Source organism: Mus caroli, chromosome 9 (genome assembly GCF_900094665.2).
Source record: "Mus caroli chromosome 9, CAROLI_EIJ_v1.1, whole genome shotgun sequence".
Lineage (NCBI taxonomy): Eukaryota > Metazoa > Chordata > Mammalia > Rodentia > Muridae > Mus > Mus caroli.
Window position 1 is genome coordinate 41,768,929 of NC_034578.1, and position 10,723 is coordinate 41,779,651.

General features: G+C 45.8%; 1 pseudogene; it reads left to right on the plus strand.

The window, feature by feature from the left end:
* The first annotated feature begins 640 nt into the window (after positions 1-640).
* Positions 641-758, plus strand: LOC115032072 (annotated as a pseudogene).
* The last annotated feature ends 9,965 nt before the right edge of the window (positions 759-10,723 follow it).

The window sequence follows — 10,723 nt, forward strand, 5'->3', positions numbered from 1 at the left end:
TCCCAAGCAGTCCCACCCACTCCCCCAGATGACATACTAGCACTAAACGCCATTCTGAGTTTCAGACACACCTACCCAGTACTTTGTGGAGCACCTTCTCCAGTTTGTCCCTAAACTGAATGCTTCTTTGCTCTAATTTGTCTCTGCTGTTCCTCTCCTAGGCACCCCGCCCTGCACTACCATCACCCTCCACAGTGTTGCTCAGAATTGCTCTGATATCGAGCTTCCGAAGATGGAAATCTGGCCGCAGTTCTTGCCTCTTTCAAACACTTTACTCTCCTTAGCATCTTTAAAATGCTTCATCATTTAATGTAAGTCTCTTTTGCCCTTTGTCTCCATGACACATCCATCCCTGTGGTCCTCCCTGCCTTGCTGTTCAGATTCTCCCATCTGACCCTGCTTCAGTGCCCATCCCTGCTGTCTAATACGTTCATTACCCCTTAGTATCCCCTTGACTGACTTCTAGCTTCTACACCTCAGCCTTCCTCAGCCTCTCCTGGGTGTTCATCCCTCACATGCAATGCAGACTCCTGTTGTTGATCTCCTCGACGTAGCATGCACTGTGTATGGCTTGTGATTGCTTATTTTGCTATCTCTTCCACTGGGCTTTAAGCCCCGTAGAAATAGGAAACACGGAGCTGTGTCATATAAAAGGAAAGAAGTTCTTCCACCTTTTATAAAGATGGAAGAAGCCCCTGAGTCTAATAACACAGTTAAGGCATTGTTGCCTGCTTTGTAGCATCTAACCACTGCTGAACCTCCACCCCAGTGTAATAGATGCCTGGACTCGGGGCTGCACCGTTTTAGACATTGTTCAGCTGTCACTGGGAGACATAGCTCAGTAACAGAGCACTTGATAAGAGAGCATAAGGCCCTAGGTTCAATTCCTGGCAGATGGAAAGCAACCTGGCAACCTTCCAGGGAACATACTTTTCCTTTATTTTTTTAAATTTATTTTGGTTCTTTGACACAGAATCTCAGCTTTTCCTGGCTGGCTTAGAACTCATTCTGTAGCCCAAACCTAACTTGAACTCATAGCAATCCTCCTGCCATAGCCCCAAGTACTAGGATTACAGGCATGCATCTCATACCATGCTAGGTAATCTTACAGAACTCAGAACAGAGGCCGACAAGATGTCTCAGTGGTAAAGGCATTGCCATGCAGCACTAAATAAACTAGTGAGTCTTAGCCCCAGAATGCATGGTACAAGCAGAGAATCAACATCTGAAAGCTGTCCTCTGCCCCGCCCCACATCAGGGTATATGTGTACCCCACTCCCAACAACAATAAATAAAATTTAAAAATCCTTACAAAGGGTCTGTGTAGATGGCTGGGGGGGGGGGAGAGCATTCGCTGAACAAGCATGGAGATCAGGGTTAGAGTCCCCAGCACTGAAAGCTGGGTATAGCTACATATAGGCCTGAAAATCCAGCCCAATAGGGGGCTGGAACACCTGGACCACTAGAATTTGCTGGCTACTAGCCTCGCTCCGGATTCAGTGAGAGACCCTATCTCAAGAGAATAAGCTGGAGAGTGAGAAAGCAGGACAGCCGATGTTCTCCTCTGGTCTTTGTGTCCATACTACACACACCTACCAACATACACCACACACACACACACACACTTAGGTAATTTTTTTTTAAGCTGTGGGGACTGAGGAGATCTCATAGGCTAGGGCTTCGAGGGCTCTCAGTGAGTAGCAGTGGGCTCCTGACTGCTGACCGTCGTTTAAATCTGACTTTAAATCCACTCAGCCGGAAACTTCTCACTTCCAAAGCCATTCATATCTCTATCTTCCCTGCCCATTCTTCCTTTGTAGTGTCGTTGCTGTGGTTCCAGGAACTGGAAACATTCCGTGTGCAAGAAATTACCTTGAACAAAGCTCACATATCTTTACCAAGTAATGTTTGCTTTGTTTTTAATATGAGTTTAAAAGGGGCGGGGAATAAGATGAGCATGGAGGATAAAAAAAACAATGTGAATGGCGTTGGAAATGATCAGTTTCCAGCTGGATGGATTCAAAGTCAGATTTAAATGACAGTTAGTGTGGCCCACTGCTACTTGTCTAATGCCCTACCCTATCTGATCTCCTCAGTCACAACTTGTTTTCTTTTGAAATATTTATTTAATTGTGGATGTGTCTGTGTCTGTGTGTGAATATGAGAGTGGGTGGTCACACAGGCCAGAGTCATCACATGCCCCTGGAGCTGGAGTTTTAGGCAGTCGTGGGCTACCCTACAACATTATCCCTAGACAAGATGTCTGTCTGTTTATGTTAAGTCATGAATAAGTCTAAATGTATGGTCTAAGATTCCCTGTAGCCACCCAGCCAATTTTCTAAGGCTACCGGGACCGCAGTTCAGTTGATCTAATTCAGAACAAATTTTTATCTGTAGATGGGATGGAAAATCTAGGTGAGGATTAAGGTCATGGCCAAGGTACAAGAGGAGAAGGAAGTCTAAGTTAATTATAACTTAGGTTCTGCTGTCTTAATTCCAGGGAGCTGTCCCTTAGCTAGGTGGACAACCTGTTGATTGACAGACATTCTTAGAGGCATTAGAAGCTGCCAGTTCTAGAGTTCTAAGATGTAGTCCATAAGGAACACTGTCAGTATTGAGTGACTAGAAGTTTGTCATTTAAAAAAAGACCACTGAAGGAGGATTTGGTTGTTTCCTTTTCAGCCTGAAAGGGTTTCCAAAAGCCATCGTTCTCAAGAGCACTTGGGTAAAGGTACTTTGGCATGGTTTCGTTGCTTAACTAAACATAGTACCAAGGGACAACACAATTGTCCCCACATGCTCAAAGGGCTACATTCCCAGCCCCTTGACATGTTCTGGAATATATAGTATAATGCCCACTTTAAAAACATTCAGCCGGGTGTAGTGGCACATGCCTTGAATTCTAGTACTCAGGAGGCAGAGACAGGTGGATCTCTGTGAGTTTGAGGCCAGCTCTAGAGAATAAATTCCAGGTCAGGCAGGACTGGTACACAGAGAAAGCCTGTCTCGAAAAAACAACCAACAAACAAAAAATGTATGTCTGGCTGGAAAGTGGGCTCCATGGCTAAAAGCCCTTGTTTTCCAGAGAATTGAAGTTTGATCCCCTGCACCCACATGGAAGCTCACAACCGTCCAGAGCTTTAGTTCGAGGAGATCCTCGACCCTCTGCTGGCCTCTGCTGGTACCAACCATGCATGTGATGCATAGACATGCATGCAGGCAAAATGCCTAAACACATAAAATAAAAAAGTTACTACCTCTGCATAGTGTATACATATATTTAACTATCACATGGCACTCTATAAATACCTATCGTTTTTATGTGTCAGCTCAAAATAACTTAATTTACAAATTCAGGAGTAGACAATTGAAAAAAACATACCCACTACTTATCTTTTTGGTACAAAACAGTACAATACAGACAAACAGTTGGGCGGTGGTGTCGCATGCCTTTAATCCCAGCACTTGGAAGGCAGAGGCAGGCAGATTTCTGAGTTTGAGGTCAGCCTGGTTTACAGAGTGAGTTCCAGGGCTATACAGAGAAACCCTGTCTCAAAAAAACAAAACAACAAAAACAAAAAACAAAAACAAAAACAGAACACCAGATAGACAAAATCATAAGTAATAGCGACCAAATTCTGGGACAAGGTCTCTCACTGGTCTTGACCTAACCAAGTAGGCTAGGCTGGCTGGCCAGGGAGTCACAGGGGTCTTCTTGTCTCTGTCTTTCCAGTGCTAGGATTATAAATCGTCATGTTTTTGTTGTTGTTGTTTTTTTTTTTTTCCAAGACAGGGTTTCTCTGTATAGCCCTGGCTATCCTGGAACTCACTCTGTAGACCAGGCTGGTCTTGAACTCAGAAATCCACCTGCCTCTGCCTCCCAAGTGCTGGGATTAAAGGTGTGCGCCACCACTGCCCGGCCTAATTGTCATGGTTTTTATTGCTATTGTTATTTGTTTATTTGTCTTATGAGACAAGGTCTATGTCGCCCTAGCCAATCTGAAACTCTATGTAGATGAAGCTGGCCTGAAATTCAGAGATCTGCCTACCTCAGTCTCTCCATTACTGGGTTCAAATGTGTGTGACAGCACGCCTGGCATTCTGGCTTTTGAGTACTATAGGCTTCATCTGATCACTTCACTGATTGAGCTATCTCCCTGTCTCTAAGGCTTCACCAGGTATGATGGCTTGTTTCTGTAATCTCAGGGGAGACTGAGGGAGGAGGATTGCTGTGGGTCATCACGGGCTACACACTGAGAAACCCATCTCTAGACAACGATGCACTGGCTTATGTGTATCTTAGGTCAGCTTGACACAGCTGGAGTTTTCTGATGGTGGGGAACTTCCATGAAGAAAATGCCTCCATAGGACCCAACTGCAAGGCATTTATAGACTGATGAAAGAGAGCCCAGACCATTGTGGGTAGAGCCATCCTTGGACTGGTGGTTCTCAGTTCTATAAAAAAGCAGGTTGAACAAGCCATGTTGAGCAAGCCAGTAAGCAACAGCCCTCCAAGGCTTCTATATCAGCTCCTGCCTCCAGGTTCCTGTCCTGTTTGAGTTCCTGTCCTGACTTCTTCCAGTGATGGACTATGATCTGGGAGGGTAAGCCGAATAAATCCTTTCCTCCCCAACTTGCTTTTTGGTCTTGGTATTTTGTTGAAGCGATAGAAACCCTCACTAAGACAAATGACAACAAAAAGCTGAGTGTGAGCCGGGCGTGGTGGCACACGCCTTTAATCCCAGCACACGGGAGGCAGAGGCAGGCGGATTTCTGAGTTCGAGGCCAGCCTGGTCTACAAAGTGAGTGCCAGGACAGCCAGGGCTACACAGAGAAACCCTGTCTCGAAAAAAAAAAAAAAAACCAAAAAAAAAAAAAAAAAAAAAAAGCTGAGTGTGTGTGGTGGCCTGTGCTTGCAAACTCAGCATCTATGAAACAGAGGCAAGAGAATCACTGTAAACTGGGGGCCAGCTTGATCTACATAGAAAGCTGTAGCTTGAGATACAGAGTGAGACCCTGTCTCAGAAAAAAAAAAAACTGAGATAAATGCTTTTTTTTTATTTAAAAAAATAAATCTAAATGGACAGGCTGTGGGTAACTATGCAAGCATAAAGACATGAGTATCATGACATAGCCAGAACCCATCAGAGCTGAGCATGTCGTCATGTACCTGTAACCCTCAATCTGGGAGAAGAGAGTATAGAGAAAGGGTCAGAGACAGGAGGATTGCTGGAATCTGCTAGCTGCCAAGCTAGCTCCAGGTACAGTGAGAGAACCTTTCTGAGGGTAATAAGTGACCGGAGATAGAGCTGGACTCCAGGTCTTCTTCTGGGCCCTTCAAATATTCCCAGGCGTCCATACCCACACACGTGTGCATATACCACATACACCCTCTCATACACTCAAACACATCCATACATATGTGGTAACTAAATACATAAGTGTAAAAACAATTAAAGCTAAAAATTAGGCCAGGCGATGGCGGGGCACGATTTCCTTTGATCTCAGCACTTGAGAGACAGAGGCAGGTGGATCTCTGTAAGTTCGAGGCCAGCCTGGTCTACTGAGCGAGTTCCAGGATAGCCAGGGCAACACAGACAAACCCTATCTGGAAAACAAAAGGAAATAAGTAAACAAACAAACAAACAAATAAAACTTAAAAACCAACAACAGAGTCAGGTTTTAATGATGTTACACACGTTTAATCCCAGCACTCAAAAGCAAGTAGATCTTTGTTATTTCAAGGCCAGCCTCATCTACACAGCAAGTTCCAGGCCAGCCAGGGCTACACAGTGAGACCCTCACAACAAACAGAAAAGCAAATTAACAAAGGAGAATCTCTTTTGAAATATGAGCAGAGAGGAGGTCATTAAACCATGGCAGGCTGTTTGGACTTCTAAACTATTGAGGCTCAGGTCTTCCTCTCTTTCCCTCACTCTTTTCTCTGGTCAGAGCCTTCTCTGCCAACATAGAGCCTGTCCAGTTGTTTAGGACCGAGGGAAAACTGTGCTACCCAGGGCTCGGACAGAGGACACATGTTGTGTGCTATTGCTTGCTCGGGCTCAACCTGACATCAGGTATCCTCTCTGTGGGCTGCGGTTCACATGTGAAAGGAAGGCATCTCCCTCCCCACTCCAGTCCTTCCCAGTGTAGTAACCATCACCCAGAGAGGAGAGAAGGCAGCCAGAGATGTCAGGCAAGGATGACATGTGACTCCTTTGCCTTAACGTGGGAGTTTAACATGTTTGAAGTGGAAGAACGGATTTTCTTGTTGATTTGTGTCTTCTGATTTTCCCCACAAGAACTTGTGAGACGGTTACTACTTAGTTCTTTGAGGCACTTCCTCCTGGGAAGGGTGGCTGTGGGGCAGTTGGGCTGGATGGTTATGGTTGGGCAAACAAGCTTAAGGGCTCCAAAGCCAGGGCCTTGTGGCTTTGGCATTTACCTCCGGTGCTGTGGGGGTGAAATTTGGATCCAAGAACTGAAAATCTGTTTGCTGCCAGATGTGGTGGTGCACATGGCAGAGGCAGGAGGCAGCCTGATCTACTTAGTGAGTTACCAGAGTTACATAGTAAGAGCCTGTCTCAAAAAACAAACAAAATGAGAGAGAGAGAGAGAGAGAGAGAGAGAGAGAAAGAGAAAGAAAATCAGCTTGCGGTTGTAGGCTGTGGTAGTGACTTGGGTATTATATAACAAACCAATGTACACTAAGAGGACAAAGCTGTAATGAGGTTCATGGTAAGGCAGTGAGGAAGCCCCACTCTCCTGTCTGCTCAGTCATTGGTGCCTTCATTTGCTCTCCACGACTCTTGAGTGTCCCTAGACTTGTTGGCCACTCTTCCATGGTGTTCTAATTGATGATGTTTTAGAGCACTTGTTTATTTTTGCTTGAGGCAGGATCTTACTATGCAGCCCTGCTGGCCTAGAAGGCACTGTGTTGATTGGCTGGAACAATCCTGTCTCTGCTTTTGGAGTCCTGGCATTATAAGTGCGTGCTATCAAGCTTGGCTTAAATAACTTTTTCTGTTGAGTTCTCTACCTTCTTGAGACCCAGAGTGAGGTGACATCGGGGTAGAAATGCAGGCTGTCCTTAGGGGAAATGGTAGCTATTTTAACTACAAGCTGTAATTCCAAACCACACAACAGTATTTTAATTGCTTTTGCTTTTGGATTTGACTACACTGGAATTGGAGTTTCTGAAGATAACCTTTTTTTTTTTTTTGCTTCATGCAAGAAGCCCAGGGTATAATCCTTATCAAAACTCATCTATGAGCTGCTTATTGAAACCCCTGTAAGGGAAAGCACGCTGTTTATGGTGTTCTTTCAGCTTTCACAGAGGATGTACCCTGAACTGTAGGCTTGTCCGAGGGAGAGAGTTCAGATGGTACATTTCTGAAGCATTCCAGGGATTTTCAGGAGTCTATTGCGTAAGTCTCCCGTAAAGGCTCTTCAGCTGCCCACCTCCTGTCTCTTCCTTCCTAGCCTCAGGCACAAGCATCTCTGCTCCAACAGCCACCGAGCAACACAATGAATCAGGATCCAAATCTGTTTGAGCGCAGGAGGTTCAGATGCAGGAGTGAGTCAGCTGGCACCAGCTCGGGAGCAGTCTCAGCCTGCAGGCCTTCAGGAAGTGAGTCCCCCAGGCCTACATCTCCCTCTGTGGCAGATTGCCACCAAAGCCTGCTGTTTATCAGCCCAGGACCAAACACAGCAAGTAGAGCTTGCTTTTCTCCTATTTTGAAACCCTACTAGATAAGCCAGATCATGGAATAGGCTAGGATTGCAAAGGTGACTTGGACACCATATTTTCCTTAAGCAACTTGCAGCGTAGTGAGGGAAATAAAGGTAAATGTAGCAGTAGAGTACAATGATGTGGGCTGTACAGCCACCCATTAAAGGCAAGGAATACAGTTCGGAAAAATTTGAAGAGACTGCTCAAAAGAAGTGATGAGCTGAAGAAAGGGAGACAGAGATGTGGCAGGTAGAAGAGGCCAGGACCAGGGGCAAGAGGAGAAGCTTTTATAAAATGTGGATCCTGAATAGATAAGCGGACTCTCCCCATCACAGTTTGTACAAGTGAGTTCTGTGTGCTTGGAGGTGCTAGTTCAGGCAAAGTGTACCACTTGCTGTGTTTGGTCCTGGGCTGATAAACAGCAGGCTTTGCTGGCAATCTGCCACAGAGGGAGATGCAGGCCTGGGGGACTCACTTCCTGAAGGCCTGCAGGCTGAGACTGCTCCCGAGCTGGTGCCAGCTGAGTCACTCCTGCATCTATATTTATATGGGTGCAAACAGGGTAGGTGTGCAGATGATGTCTCTGAAGTGGAAGCGCTCCAACTGCTTACATTTTCTTAGTCAAGTGGGAAGCAAGATCATCTGTTGATAGAAATAATCATGGCCTAAGGAAAAGAACTACAATATGATTGGCAGGTCTTATGGAGTGCCGTCTTAAGGTTCTGACTACGAGTATAAAATGAAACTAGTCCTCTGGGTTGTTTTCTCCAGCTTCACTTAGCTTCACGGGTGAAGCACAGAGTACTTAAGAGTAAGCCAAGGATGTGGTTTTGGCAATTTCCATGGTGAGAGGCAAGGAAGTTGAAGGTGTGCTCCAAAGAATGATAAGCATAGACTAGAGACTGTAAATACGTCTGGGAAGTGAGGGGAAAGTCAAGGTTATGGGGATCAATGCTCATGGTCGGTCGGTGTGTGTTCAAATAAACGCAGATGTGCCTTTCGGGGGCTGGGCTGGTAGGCAGCTAGGAAGGGATACCGGTTTCATGGACACAGGAAGCGGTGCTAACGAAAGGTAGGAGGCTGGTTGTTGGGAGTTTGGAGAACTGAGATGGGACTGGGAACTTAACATTTCTAAGACCCTTGGTGGGGGCTGGAAAGATTGCTTATCGGGTAAGGTGCTTGCCTTGAAGCCCGAGGACCCAAGTTTGATCCCTGGAACCCATATCTTATGAAAGAATCAGCTCTCACATGTCCTCTGATCACTACAAGTGTCCCACACACATACAAAATAAGCAGTTGTTACAAAGATCCTTAGTGGCAGTGATGCTGCAATTTTGGCAATCAATGGCCTGCATGTATGTTGCAGAGTAGTGTTATAGCAGTGGCTCTCAGCCTGTGGGTCTCGCCCCCCAGAGCCTCGCAGGTCAGATATCCTATATCACAATCACATGTACATTATGACTGATACCAGAAGCAAAGTTACAGTTATGAAGGGGCAACAAAAGAACTTTATGGTTGTGGGTCACCACATGAGGGAACTGTGTATATAAAAGCGTCACAGTGTTAGAAGGTTGAGGACCACCGTGTTATAGAGTGACAGTGAACCAAGAGAAAAAATGGCCAAGAGATAAAAGGGAGTGTGACCTGGTGACTGATTGGTAGGCAACCATGGGAGTAACAGACCTGATATTTAAAAGCTGATTTTTTTTTTTATGAGAACTGATTAGAAACTGTGTGGCTAAAGGATATTTGGTAGCCAAAACGGGATTAAGGCAAGGTCGCAGATGGATGGTGAGGGGCCGTGCATGGAGTGTTCTAATGAGTGTGGGAGCCTTTTGTGTGGGGAGCAGGTGCAGGTAGGCGCACTGAAAAGCCTATCCCTGGTAGGCTGTGGTGATACGCATCGCAAGAGTGATCACAGTCCTGGGAGAGGTAAAAAGCCAACACAGTAGGGAATAAGAAGTCGCACCAAGCTCTACAGTATTCAGGATTAGGAAGTTACTATCTAAGAGAAAATCAACATGGTTTGAGAGTAGAACCAAACCGAGCTGAGACTATAAGAAAGCAGTTTAGGATGATCTGCGGGAATCCACATCAGGGCTGTCTGCACGGGGATCCCGAGGTAAGGTGGGACACAGACTACCACAGCACTGTTGCATGGACTCCACCTGTGTGTGCTCCATCACTCCTTCCCCACAGGTCCTAGCCAGCCCCCATTGTTCCCCCTGCTCAGCACTAGATCTTTTAGGTGGGTAAATCCTGTATGTGATATGCCTTAGAGAAAGTGGAGGGCTAATTGTGATGGCCAGTACAAGTGCTTTAAAAATATAAATCCCGGGGGCTGGTGAGATGGCTCAGTGGGTAAGAGCACCCGACTGCTCTTCCGAAGGTCCAGAGTTCAAATCCCAGCAACCACATGGTGGCTCATAACCATCCGTAAAGAGATCTGACTCCCTCTTCTGGAGTGTCTGAAGACAGCTACAGTGTACTTACATATAATCAATAAATAAATCTTAAAAAAAAAAAAAAGGCATGCGCTACCACTGCCCAAAGGGGGTATTTAAAAAAAAAAAATAAACCCCTAGCTGGGCAGCAGTGGCACACAGTTTTAATCCCAGCACTCGGGAGCAGAGGGAGGTGAATTAATGTGAGCTCCATGCCAGCCTGGGCTATATAGTGAGACTATAATCTAACAGACAAAATAACATCCACAAAAGAAAACAAAACTCCAAATGATAACAAAACAAGAAGAAGAAATGAATGAATGTATTGAGTGAGGGATACACAGAAGACATAGGTGTGTAAGAGATGACCAAGTGAGAACAGTCTGTTACCCAAAGAAAACAAGAGATACCACAAAGTAGAGGCTACACAGCACGAATAGCTTCACACCCCTCCCTCCCTTCCCCCCCCGCCCCCCCCCCCCCCCCCCCCCCGTCTCTTTCGAGAGTGCTGGCGATCAAACCTAGGGTCTGGTTCACAGTAGGCAGG